Below are 10643 nucleotides of genomic sequence, written 5' to 3'. Positions count from 1 at the left end.
AAACAAAATTCTCATGTTCCCAAATTCCAAAAACACCCAGAATAATAAGCCTGCTTGTACATAAACACAAACTAATGCACCCTTCCTTTCCATAAACAAGTCCAGGCCTGAAAATCTCACTGTCAAGGATGAGCGAATGCATTGCCTGATTTTATACATACACATTTTATATATATATATATATATATATATATATATATATATATATATATATATATATATATATATATATATATATATATATATATATATACACACATATATATATATACACACATACATACATACATACATACCAAAATAAATGCGCACACAACACCAACAATTAACAGAGTTTAGTCCACCTGCTGTCTGAATCAAAAATTATGCTTTGCAACACAATAAGGGGCTGCAATTAAGCTGTGAAGGTAAAGCAGCCTTGACCTTGTTGTGTAATTAACAGAATCTTCTTTCATTAATCCCCATCACCCATCCCCACATCCCCTTGTTCACTCACTGCCTTTCTCCTTCTAAGCAGCCGTTTAATTAAGACATGCAAGAAGGCGTCACGTGCAGTCAGGGGATAGAAGTCAAGCAATTAAGGGACAGAGAAAATAGGGGATGAAAGGAGGGGCGCAAGTCAAAGAAAAAGGGGGGAATTAGGAGACAAGACAAGAGATGTAAAGAAAGTTAAATCTCTGTTCCTTCACTCATTTGCCTGTTTTACAATAGCCTCTGTTTGTATTTTTATACCTTAAAATTGCTCTTTGCATTTCCCCTGACTGCAACAATTTTCTGAACACATCTGTCACAACCCTCCAGACATTTCTTAAAAAGTTTACAATCTAATTTAAAATATGAATGTATGAATGAATGTTTGTTTTTTGCTGCTAAGAAGGGTTATTACTATTATACTCCAAGCGCAATCTTCCTCCTGGCATGTAAGCAAACACAGATACTCACAACTCTCGGAATACTCTACCAAGGTCTTAGCCAGGAATTACGGTCCAGACGCTGTAGCATGTGGAGACAGACTGAACCAGACAGTGAGTCATCAAGTTAAGTGACTCAAGAAGCATTACATCGCATGTGTGCATCTGTGCAAATGCAATTGTGTGTGTTCACATCATGCTTTATGTGTGTGTCTCTTTACGTGTGTATCCTAGTCCATGAGGGTCTCGGGCCGGCAGAGTGCATCTCAGCAAGATATTCCTAGAGCAGAGTGGTACAAACACACTGTGCTTAGAAGAGGCCTTAGTGCCTCAAACCAACTGTTCAAACAGTACAGAGAGCAACTAAAAAGAATCATGCTGCACAAGCAGACGTGACAGACGTTCCAAGACCCACTTTACTGTGCTATTTACTGCCTCACTTAGTGTTGTCAACAACCATTGCCTAATACAGGCAGAGAGCTGCGGTGAGTTTTAGTTTGAAACAGGTAGGAGAAGTAGACAAACAGAAGACTTTTTTTTTTCATTTGTACTTATAAAATGGTGGACAAACAGTCAAAAGAAAAGTAATTAGACTGTACAATTTGGACAAATTTCTTTCTTTTTTTTGTCCACCAAAGATGTGTAAAACCAACCCCCAAAATTTTGCTTTTTGTATTTCATTTCTGTCTTTGTGCCAGGGTAAAACCTTAGGGTGATCCATATTAAATGTGGATAAACACTAGCTGACGTATTAGCTTCTAATTAGGGACCGCAATTCTTTCAAACCCCAGTCTAGACATTTCAGAGCCCACAGGAAATTATACCTATTGACACAATAAACAGAGTTATGTACTTAAAGCATAATGCCTTTCATTTACTGACAAAAATGCAATTACATGCCGTTTTCCTACTACATTACATTACTATATATCAGTCAAACATAAATTGCTGGTAAATAAGACAGCCTGCTGACAAACCAGTCACTTAGAAGCATAATGGCACTGGCTGATGTTAAAATCTACTGACTAGACAGCCACAGCGCTTCTCATATTCAGGGTAGAACAGGCAGACATTCACACCACAGTGGTTATCAGCACCAGTTACAATCAAACACTGACAGTAGGCAGCCCAGCCGTTCCTGCTGCACATCCACTGCTGTTAACTGCTTAGCTGGTCAAGTGTTCCTCCACTGCTTCTGCTTCACTTCATTATGAAGAGATGATGTCTGTGTTCTACGGTACCAGTGAGTTTACCTGTGCTAGGGAAAGATAAACATTTGCCCCTATTGTGGTGACATTTTTTTGCATTAACAGCCTCCAGTGAGGTAAATAATCATTGGCACTGGCACCTGTAAGGCATTTCATTATTTCTAATAACTAAAGGAAAGGCAAACAACAGGAAAATGATGCACATTTCCCATCCTTATGAATTGATGAGGGCTGTGTGCTTACATCATTAAAGCCCTTTGTAGTGCAAAATAGACAATGGGCTACTGAGGGCTTCAGAGGACAAACCATTTGTCTCCTCCAAATTTGGACAAAACAAGGCTACATTTTTGGAGAGACCTTTGGAATGGGACAGCATTGTAAACCCCTTTTGATGAATTCAGTCTTCAAGTGCAGACTTGGGAAGATTGAGATGCAGTTGCTGACTCAACGTTCTTCTCTTAGGGTAAAGACCAATTATCAAAATAAACGCTGGCATAGTCATGTTTTCTTAGCAACAGCCATTGGCCGTGATTGGGGCTAAAACTGTACAATACTTGAACATGCACATTTAGTTTTATTATACTCTGTGCTGGGCTCCAGCAACATAGATGGTTGTATTAAATCGATGCTACAATGACTCTCCACACTCTCGACCTTGATATTGTTGTTAATGACCTAAAACTTCCATCTATACTGTAACCAAAGATCTTTTTCTCTGAACAAACCATGTGCACATGGAACAGATTGAAAGTGCCAGTTTGGGACAACAGAGGCTTTGGAGCAAAATAAATTAGTCTTTCAAGACACAAGATAATACAGATAGCTTTTCAATAGTGAGAGAGCAGACAAAGAGTTCCACAGAAACTATTGTTTAAAAGTCTGTAATTTTGCAAAACAAGAATAAACTCTTCCACACAGTGTGTAAAGATGACAGAGGTCACGGAGGGAGAAGGCAAGACAAACTAGCAGTATTATTTAGCTGTTGCGTGGGAGCGTTATGTGTGTAAGTGGATCGATTTGTCCTACCCCTGAAGCGCTGTAGCACCAGCTCTCCCTTTGCATGTGTTGTACTTTCTTTTCACTCCCTCATCCCTGCTTTTCTGTTGGCTGACACCCTCCTCACTCGAGCTCTCTATTGCTGGGAGGCGAGCCGAAGTGGACCCTGAGTGTAGGTGTGTCTGTTTGCGTGTGTGTTTTCAGTAGAGGTTCAATATAACCCCCTCTCTCTGTATTTATAACTAAGCCTCACTGTGGGGGCCCTGCTGTAAGAAAAGGCTACAGTGATTACTATACAGTTCAAGTCCTTGTTCTCCATAAAACCAAAACTGTATGCAGTATTGATCCAACACCATGCTTTCCAATGATTTACTTGGGGATTTTTCTGTACTCAGTACAAAAAAAAAAACTGGTTTATAAATGCAGGCCATAATCTCATTATTGAGTTTTTCTATATTGTTGTACAAATGGTGACTCAATTAAAAGGCTATTCAAGAATTCAGGCAGAAAAAAAAACAACCTTTTCAGAGTTCTTCAAATTGCACAATTGTTCTGATGTTAATGACATGGTATTTTGTAACTTGAGGAAGTTTTTCTTGTCCCTCTTTAAGGCATGACACATACTACAATTGTTGAGCCAATTATAGCTATCAGACGAGCCGCTGAATTTTGATCAACTTGCTGCCTGTTGCGCTCTCTTTTTAAAGGATAAGGCAGGCAATAATCTTTTTGATATCGTCAACAAATCCAATGAAAAGACCAAAACCAACAATGAGTTGGACCGTCTCTACTTTCCCTATACTTTCCCTTAGGCCATTTGTTCTTACTGAAAACGTAAATGTTGTGTAAAGAGTATATCCTTTTGTTTTTTAAAAAGACTAAAAAACACATTTTTTCCCAACAATTATGCACTCAAGTCATCTTTAAGCTGCACTTCTCAACCCACAGCTTCTTTTGAGTATTGCCTGGCCCATTCTTGGAACAAGTGTCCAAAAAGGTCCTGGGGTCCTGGTTTGGCATAGCAGAGGCCTCTGTATGGTTGACTGAGCTGATTTAGAAACACTGTTTCCCATCCAAACACACAGAATCTCTACACACATCCTCAATCCCTCTATCCTCCTCTGTCTCTAACAGACACTTATTATGTCTCTACCACTTCTTTCTCTTTTCCTCTCCCCGACTTCACACACGCAGAGTCCTGCTCCCTGCCCTCTGCTGTGCTCTGTCCTTGTTACAATCCTGCTTTTGGCACATCAGCCAGTTTTCCTCGCGCACAGGGTCGACTCGGGTACACCACAACTCTAGCTTATGCAAAGGCAACAAATACTCAGAACAGAGCGGGACAGGAGAGTGTGTGATTTTTCAGGATTTGCTGCTTTTAACACATGTTGTTTAAATGTAGTTACTTTTCTTGCTTTAACTTGTAGGGGCCATGTATGGACTAAACAACTAGACAAATAGCAGTGATTAAAAATTAAAAAAATAAAAGATGAGTACATCAGAGAGCAGGAGAGAGAACTATTTGAAACTACATGAGAGAGGTCAGGAAGGAGGAAGGAAACAAAGACAGTGTACAGACAGTGAGTGAGAGCAATTTTATTAGAAGAGATGAAACTATGATTGCTTTCTGGCAGGGCCTGATGGGTCATTGCTGGCAGTTTCTGTTGTGGGCCAGTTGGGGGGTTGCTTTCCAAAATACCTTCTCATCTGGATCTGAGCCTCCCCTCCCCTCTACCTCATCTGCTCCTCCTCTTGCCCGCTGTTGATCTGCATCGCTCTCTTTGCTGACTTCGTCCGCCCACACTCTTCAGTCCATCCATCCCGCTCTTTCACCCCCCCATCACCTCTGTCCATCCAGCTCCCCTCTTATTCCAACATGTTTTCTCCCGCTCACTCACTCTCATTCCTCCCACCACTCTCTCCATTAATACCTCTCACTATCTCTGTGCCCCGAGGAAAAAAAAAAAATCAGGAAGCGAGTGGGATCACTCTGAGCCTGTGAGGAGCGGCTGCGATCCAAGTCAAAAATGAAAATATCCGCACACACACACACACACACACACACACACACCCCAAGTCGCACACACATGCACACAATCATCCAGAAACCCAGAAGCAGAAACACCCACCACCACTCCCTTCTACTACTTAATAATCTGCAGGCTTTTTCCAAATATGCTTCTAGCTTGCTTGTTGGCAACTCAGGCTTCTAGCTTGCATGTTGGAAAATTCACAGAGCTGGCAGTTTACTTAATGTAATTTTCCTTTCTCTAGCTTGCAGCCCGTCCATTTCTATAGTTCAGATGTAATACGTATGCATGACAGGTTTTGGTATCACAAGAAATATATCATTTGATAAAATTGATATTGTGAGTTTTACACAAAATAATCATGATCCCTGTTGAACCTTTGGGGATTGTACACAGAATGAAGTGAGCAGTTGCCATGGTAATGAGGGAATCAATTGCAGTGTTATGGATAAAACTGTGATAAAAATGATCACTACAAGCCCTAAGCTGAGATAATTTAAATTCAAGAACTCCTGAGCACAGGGAATTATCTGCTTTAATAATCAGTGATCACTGAGTAACATAACTTGACATTAACACTTATTAACAACTATAGGCTGTTTTTTTTTTTTTGGTTTTTACTCCCTTTATTTACAGTATTACGGCATAACCACTGGTATCAGATAAGTATGCTGGTGTAATGTTGCCATGGAGTAAGTGAATTAGCTGTGTGCTATACCTGGGCCTTGTGTAATGTTGCTTACAGTTTGGTGAGTCTGCCCCATGAAAAAACAAAGAAACCTCTTCACACTGTCGATAACTTGTACCCAATTTATAAACGATGCATTGGGGTGCTTTGCACCATGGAAAGTAATGCTGCATTCTCTACTAGTAGCCTACTTCCCAACTGCATTGTAACCATGGATCTACAAACAATCACGTCGATTACTTTTGATACTATAGACATCCATTGGACTCAGAAAGAGCAAGTTCTCCTGATTCTAGCAATATGTGTATAACATCTGTGTGATACTTTGACAAAGTTATGACTCTTAGAAAAGGGACTGCAACTGCCCCAATTAGGTGCTCTACAGCACTAATGGGTAAGCATCCTGGATCAATGATCAACATGCCTTGACATCTAACTGAAAACCAATGGATACTAAATTGGTTAGCTGCTGTATTTTGACACAGGAATTTTTTTTCCATTGGCACGAGTATTGAATTCATTAGTCTATAAACATGATGTGGTTACATCATAGATGATTTTATCTTGATGTGAGACAGATACAATGCACCACTTTCGATATAAACCTCACTTGTACATAGTACAGCTCAAGCTTCATTGTCCTAAAGCAAAGCCAAGTTTTTAACTCTTGACTGACTTTGTATTGGAACAAAGTGTACTAGCACCATTTAGGGACAAACCGTCTGGAGCCTCAAGGACATGTTATGGTGTAGAAATTCAAAATCCTGCACATCAGCCCACACAAATATCCTCAGCAAGCAAAAAAACAGCTATAATGGAGGCTAGTTGTGTGCAGACTGGAGGCTGAATGTTGTAAACAACTCAAAGAGGGATGCTGAAGGAGACAGATACACAAGTTGTTGGAGCTTGATGACCAAAGGGAAACAAGCCCGCCTGGACCGAATCCCCTGCCGAGTTTAGCTTGTTGTAGAGATGAGGCTGTGGGAGATGAAGGTGGGTGGCTGGAGAGGAATATGGAACCGGAAGGAGGAGGTAAAAGAATAAGGAATAAGAGGTTGGCTGAGGGAGGAGGTGTCAGAGACAATACACAATATGAGTCACTTTGTACAGTTTTATTGTATAGCTTACAGGGTTCATGGCATTTAATATTCCCTTTCTCTCTGTGTCAGTCACAACCCCTTGAATTTTTTCTCTTAGTCACACACAGAGCAGTGAAAGTAGACACGGAGAAGTATGCCTCCTACAAGGACAATGCCAACTTTCACATGAAGGTGTAGTTTGTTCTCTGCCAGGTGTAAGATAGTAGTTTTGTCACCAAGTGTTTTTCTGTGGATTTTCAGGCACATTACAGGCAGGCACACACAAAACGCAGTGCATGATGCAGTATTCAAGTGGGTTGTAGACACAAAGACTGCAAGCTCAACTCTCTGGAAGAGATTAATTTAAAAGAATATTGCATTTGTAATACTGTTTGTTTAAAGAAGAAAATCTGACTTTTCAGACTTCAGCTTTTACCCATTTTCATAACATGCACCCACCCACACATGCATCTATCAACTTGCTATTTCGGGTTTTTCACTGTTTACACGCACACCAATTAATGCTGTGAACCATTATCTGTGACAATCACTTCACTGGCCAAGTCACATACAAAATGAAATAAAACCAAAGCCCTGGTAGTTTGTTACTTAACTGAATACAGTTTTAATTAATCTTTGTCACTTACTAATAAACTCATCTACAGATACAGAGTCAAATAAAAGACTTACATATAGGTAATGGAGTCAATGAGCTATAATTGGTCGCAGGCAGTTGCCAGATGTTAAAACAATACCGGGCATATATTTATAATCTATGATGAAAGACTCACAGAGATAGATTGCAATTTGAGAGATCAGTTTGTAGAATTTGTGTGTGTGTGTTGATTGGTGAAGAGTTGGTTGCATTCCCAGCAATTGTTTCAAACCCATGACCGAGACTCAGATGATGAATGACAAAGTACTCACAAAGACAGACTGTAATTGAGCTAAATAGCCTGTGTGGGCTTTGATAAGTGAAAGAACAAGTTGCCAACAAATAATGGATTTGAAATTGAGCTCTTGATAACAGACCAGCATCACATGATCATTTCAGCATCAAGTACCCAAGAAGCTTGACCAAGGATCTTATTAGCATTTAGTAGTTCTGTTAGCATTGCTCTTAAAAAGTAGAATGCTTACACTGCATACTCCATTTAACTTATACAGTATGTGCAGAATGTTGTAAATTTGTGTCCATTACTCACACTTAAACACCAATGACCTGGACATTACTGTAGCCTTAATTTTAAAATGTAAAAATTACTATAACCATAACATCCTAGTCAAAGTATAAGGCTTTCTTATCCATCCTTGTCTTCAGGTGAGCAGAAACATATTATTCAACACATCCCCACATGCAAACACATACTCAGACACAACATATATCCTACTCACCCACACACATGTTCTGACAGTGCCAGCTGGGCAGATTAGATGGCATGACAGTTTATTAAAGAGGAAGTGACACGAGCAAGACAGGAAACAGCGCCGACATCACATACACAGCCAGGTCCACTTCTGCTCATTGCAGAACACACACACAATTCTTCAAGAGATGCAGATGTCAGCTCTGTTACACCACTAATACACAAGAGTTGGACTTCAGAGATTCCTGCAGAATGTGCATCCACACCAAGATGCAGAAAGTGTCCATATGATATTTTTCCACTTTATGAAACATTTAAACTTCAAAAGTATTTGAAACCTGTCTTGCTACGCCATCTTTGCTACAAATCACTTCACCTCTCCCCATCTTACCTCCAAGCATTAATTACTGAAATATTGATATGTAGCTGTGCTATACTTAAAGCTGCACTAATCAATATTTTTATTTAAACAAATGACCATGTGTTATGTGAAAGGGGTCGCTTGCACTGACTAACCAACAGAGAATTACCACCCGACTCTTTGTTTCCCTCAGCTATATCAAGCATCTTATAGCTCATTGTTATGGCATTACACTCCCTAACTTCACTGCTAGTATCAGATGCACCTTGTTTTAAGGGTTAAAGTTCTGATATACAAACTAATGCAACGGCTGTGTGTGTGTAAATGGGTAACTGCTATTACAACTTTATCAGGTGATGATATTTCAATGTTGCATGTACATCTTGTTGTGTTCAAGTGGCCAAGAAAATCAATTAATGCAGGTGTAATGTATTAAATCCTTTTCAGCAACAACTCACAGCTAATGATGTTGTTTACATTCAGCAACGATATCATCTATGTAGACAGTAGAAAGAGAGGCATCTGAGTGCAGCACAGAAACATGACAATAGCAATGGCCACTGAGCACCAGAAATATCTTGGTAAAGAAAAAGAAGCTTACTCTCTAAAAAAATAAAAATAAATTAGTTTTCAACCCATGATGTGAAGTGGTGTTGACTCTGCAGAGGGTGGAAGCAGGGTTGTCAGAGGGTGGAAGGAGGGTCATTCTATTAATGGGGAGGCATGAGGATCAGAGTTGGGAGTCATTGTACACTGGAAGGAGAAGGGGCAGTCGAGCAGCTGGTAGGAGCAGAGCAGAGATCAAAGGCTGGTGTTCAGGTCTGTGCCACAGGCCTAAAGGTACGGAGCTGCAGTGTACACCAGCTGCAGGGTTTTGAATTGATTCTGAGCAGCTACAGGCAGCCTGTGGAGGGACTGAAGAAAGTGTGTGACACAGGAGAATCGTTTTCCTTCAGCTTCAGGATATTATATCACAGTTGTGGCAGTAAACGGAACTGGCAACAAACACAAATAATTAGCATGAGCAGTGTTGCTAGCAGAACATGTTACTGCAAATTACTTTAGACAACACAACTGATGTGGGCTGATTACAGGCAGCGCATGCTGATTGTAGTCCAACTCTTCAAAAACACGCAGAGGAGACCGCAAACCATAAAAATGTACATAATCACCATGTATACATGATTAAATAGCTTTTAGCAGTTCATATTGTTTGTTCTTTTATTAGGTGAATACATTTCATAACTGCTGTTGCTATATAATGAGTTGTTAACTGGAGTTGCTAATTTAATTTAATGCATTAGCTTTGCCCAACTATGCTATCTATGTACCAAAATATTTCTTTCTGCTTGGTTAGTTTACATTTGGGCATGTGTTTGAGTGTGTGTGTCTCACTATCTGTCTATGGAGAGTCCTCAAGACACTTGTTGTGTTACTTTGATATCCACCACTGAGAGCTGGGTTTAATTGGTCTAGAATGGGATCTGATGACTCTAAATGGGCCCTGCACTCAGAGTTACTGAGCTAAATGTCCACAAGGCCTGCTGGTTAGTATTCACACAAAGAGAAGTCATGCCTATTCGTAATTGGATACAGCAAGTGTAGTACCTTTTGTTTTTCAGATGACACAGAGCCAAGTCCTTCATGTTGCTCTTTGCTCACACACACAGAATACACAAACACACATACATAAAAACCTATGAGCACCAACAAAACACATACAAAAATTCCACAATGGTAAAAAAAAAAAAAATGAAATGCATCGTATTCACTCGCTGGCACAGCAAAATAATGCATGACCTTTGCTGAGCTGCAAAAACCCCTTTTCAGCCCCTTCCCACACACACATACAGACAGAGCCCGAAACATGCTGAGAAATAATACACAGTAGTCAATAAATGACAAAAGCCATTCATTCCTACATCCATCCTTCCTTTCATTAATACCTGTCTCTCATTGAATGAATCTGATTGGCTGCTGGAAGGTGACAGGTAGTTAGTGTA

At 40.0% G+C, this 10643-nt stretch overlaps 1 protein-coding gene across 2 annotated transcripts in view; it reads right to left on the bottom strand.

Moving 5' to 3' along the window:
* Positions 1-10643, bottom strand: part of LOC123976106 (ephrin type-A receptor 7-like) — a 157785-nt gene that overhangs the window by 69286 nt on the left and 77856 nt on the right. The gene's annotated exons all lie outside the window — the stretch shown is intronic.

Source organism: Micropterus dolomieu, linkage group LG09 (assembly GCF_021292245.1).
Source record: "Micropterus dolomieu isolate WLL.071019.BEF.003 ecotype Adirondacks linkage group LG09, ASM2129224v1, whole genome shotgun sequence".
Classification (NCBI taxonomy): Eukaryota; Metazoa; Chordata; class Actinopteri; order Centrarchiformes; family Centrarchidae; genus Micropterus; species Micropterus dolomieu.
This window is presented reverse-complemented; position numbering and strand designations above follow the sequence as displayed.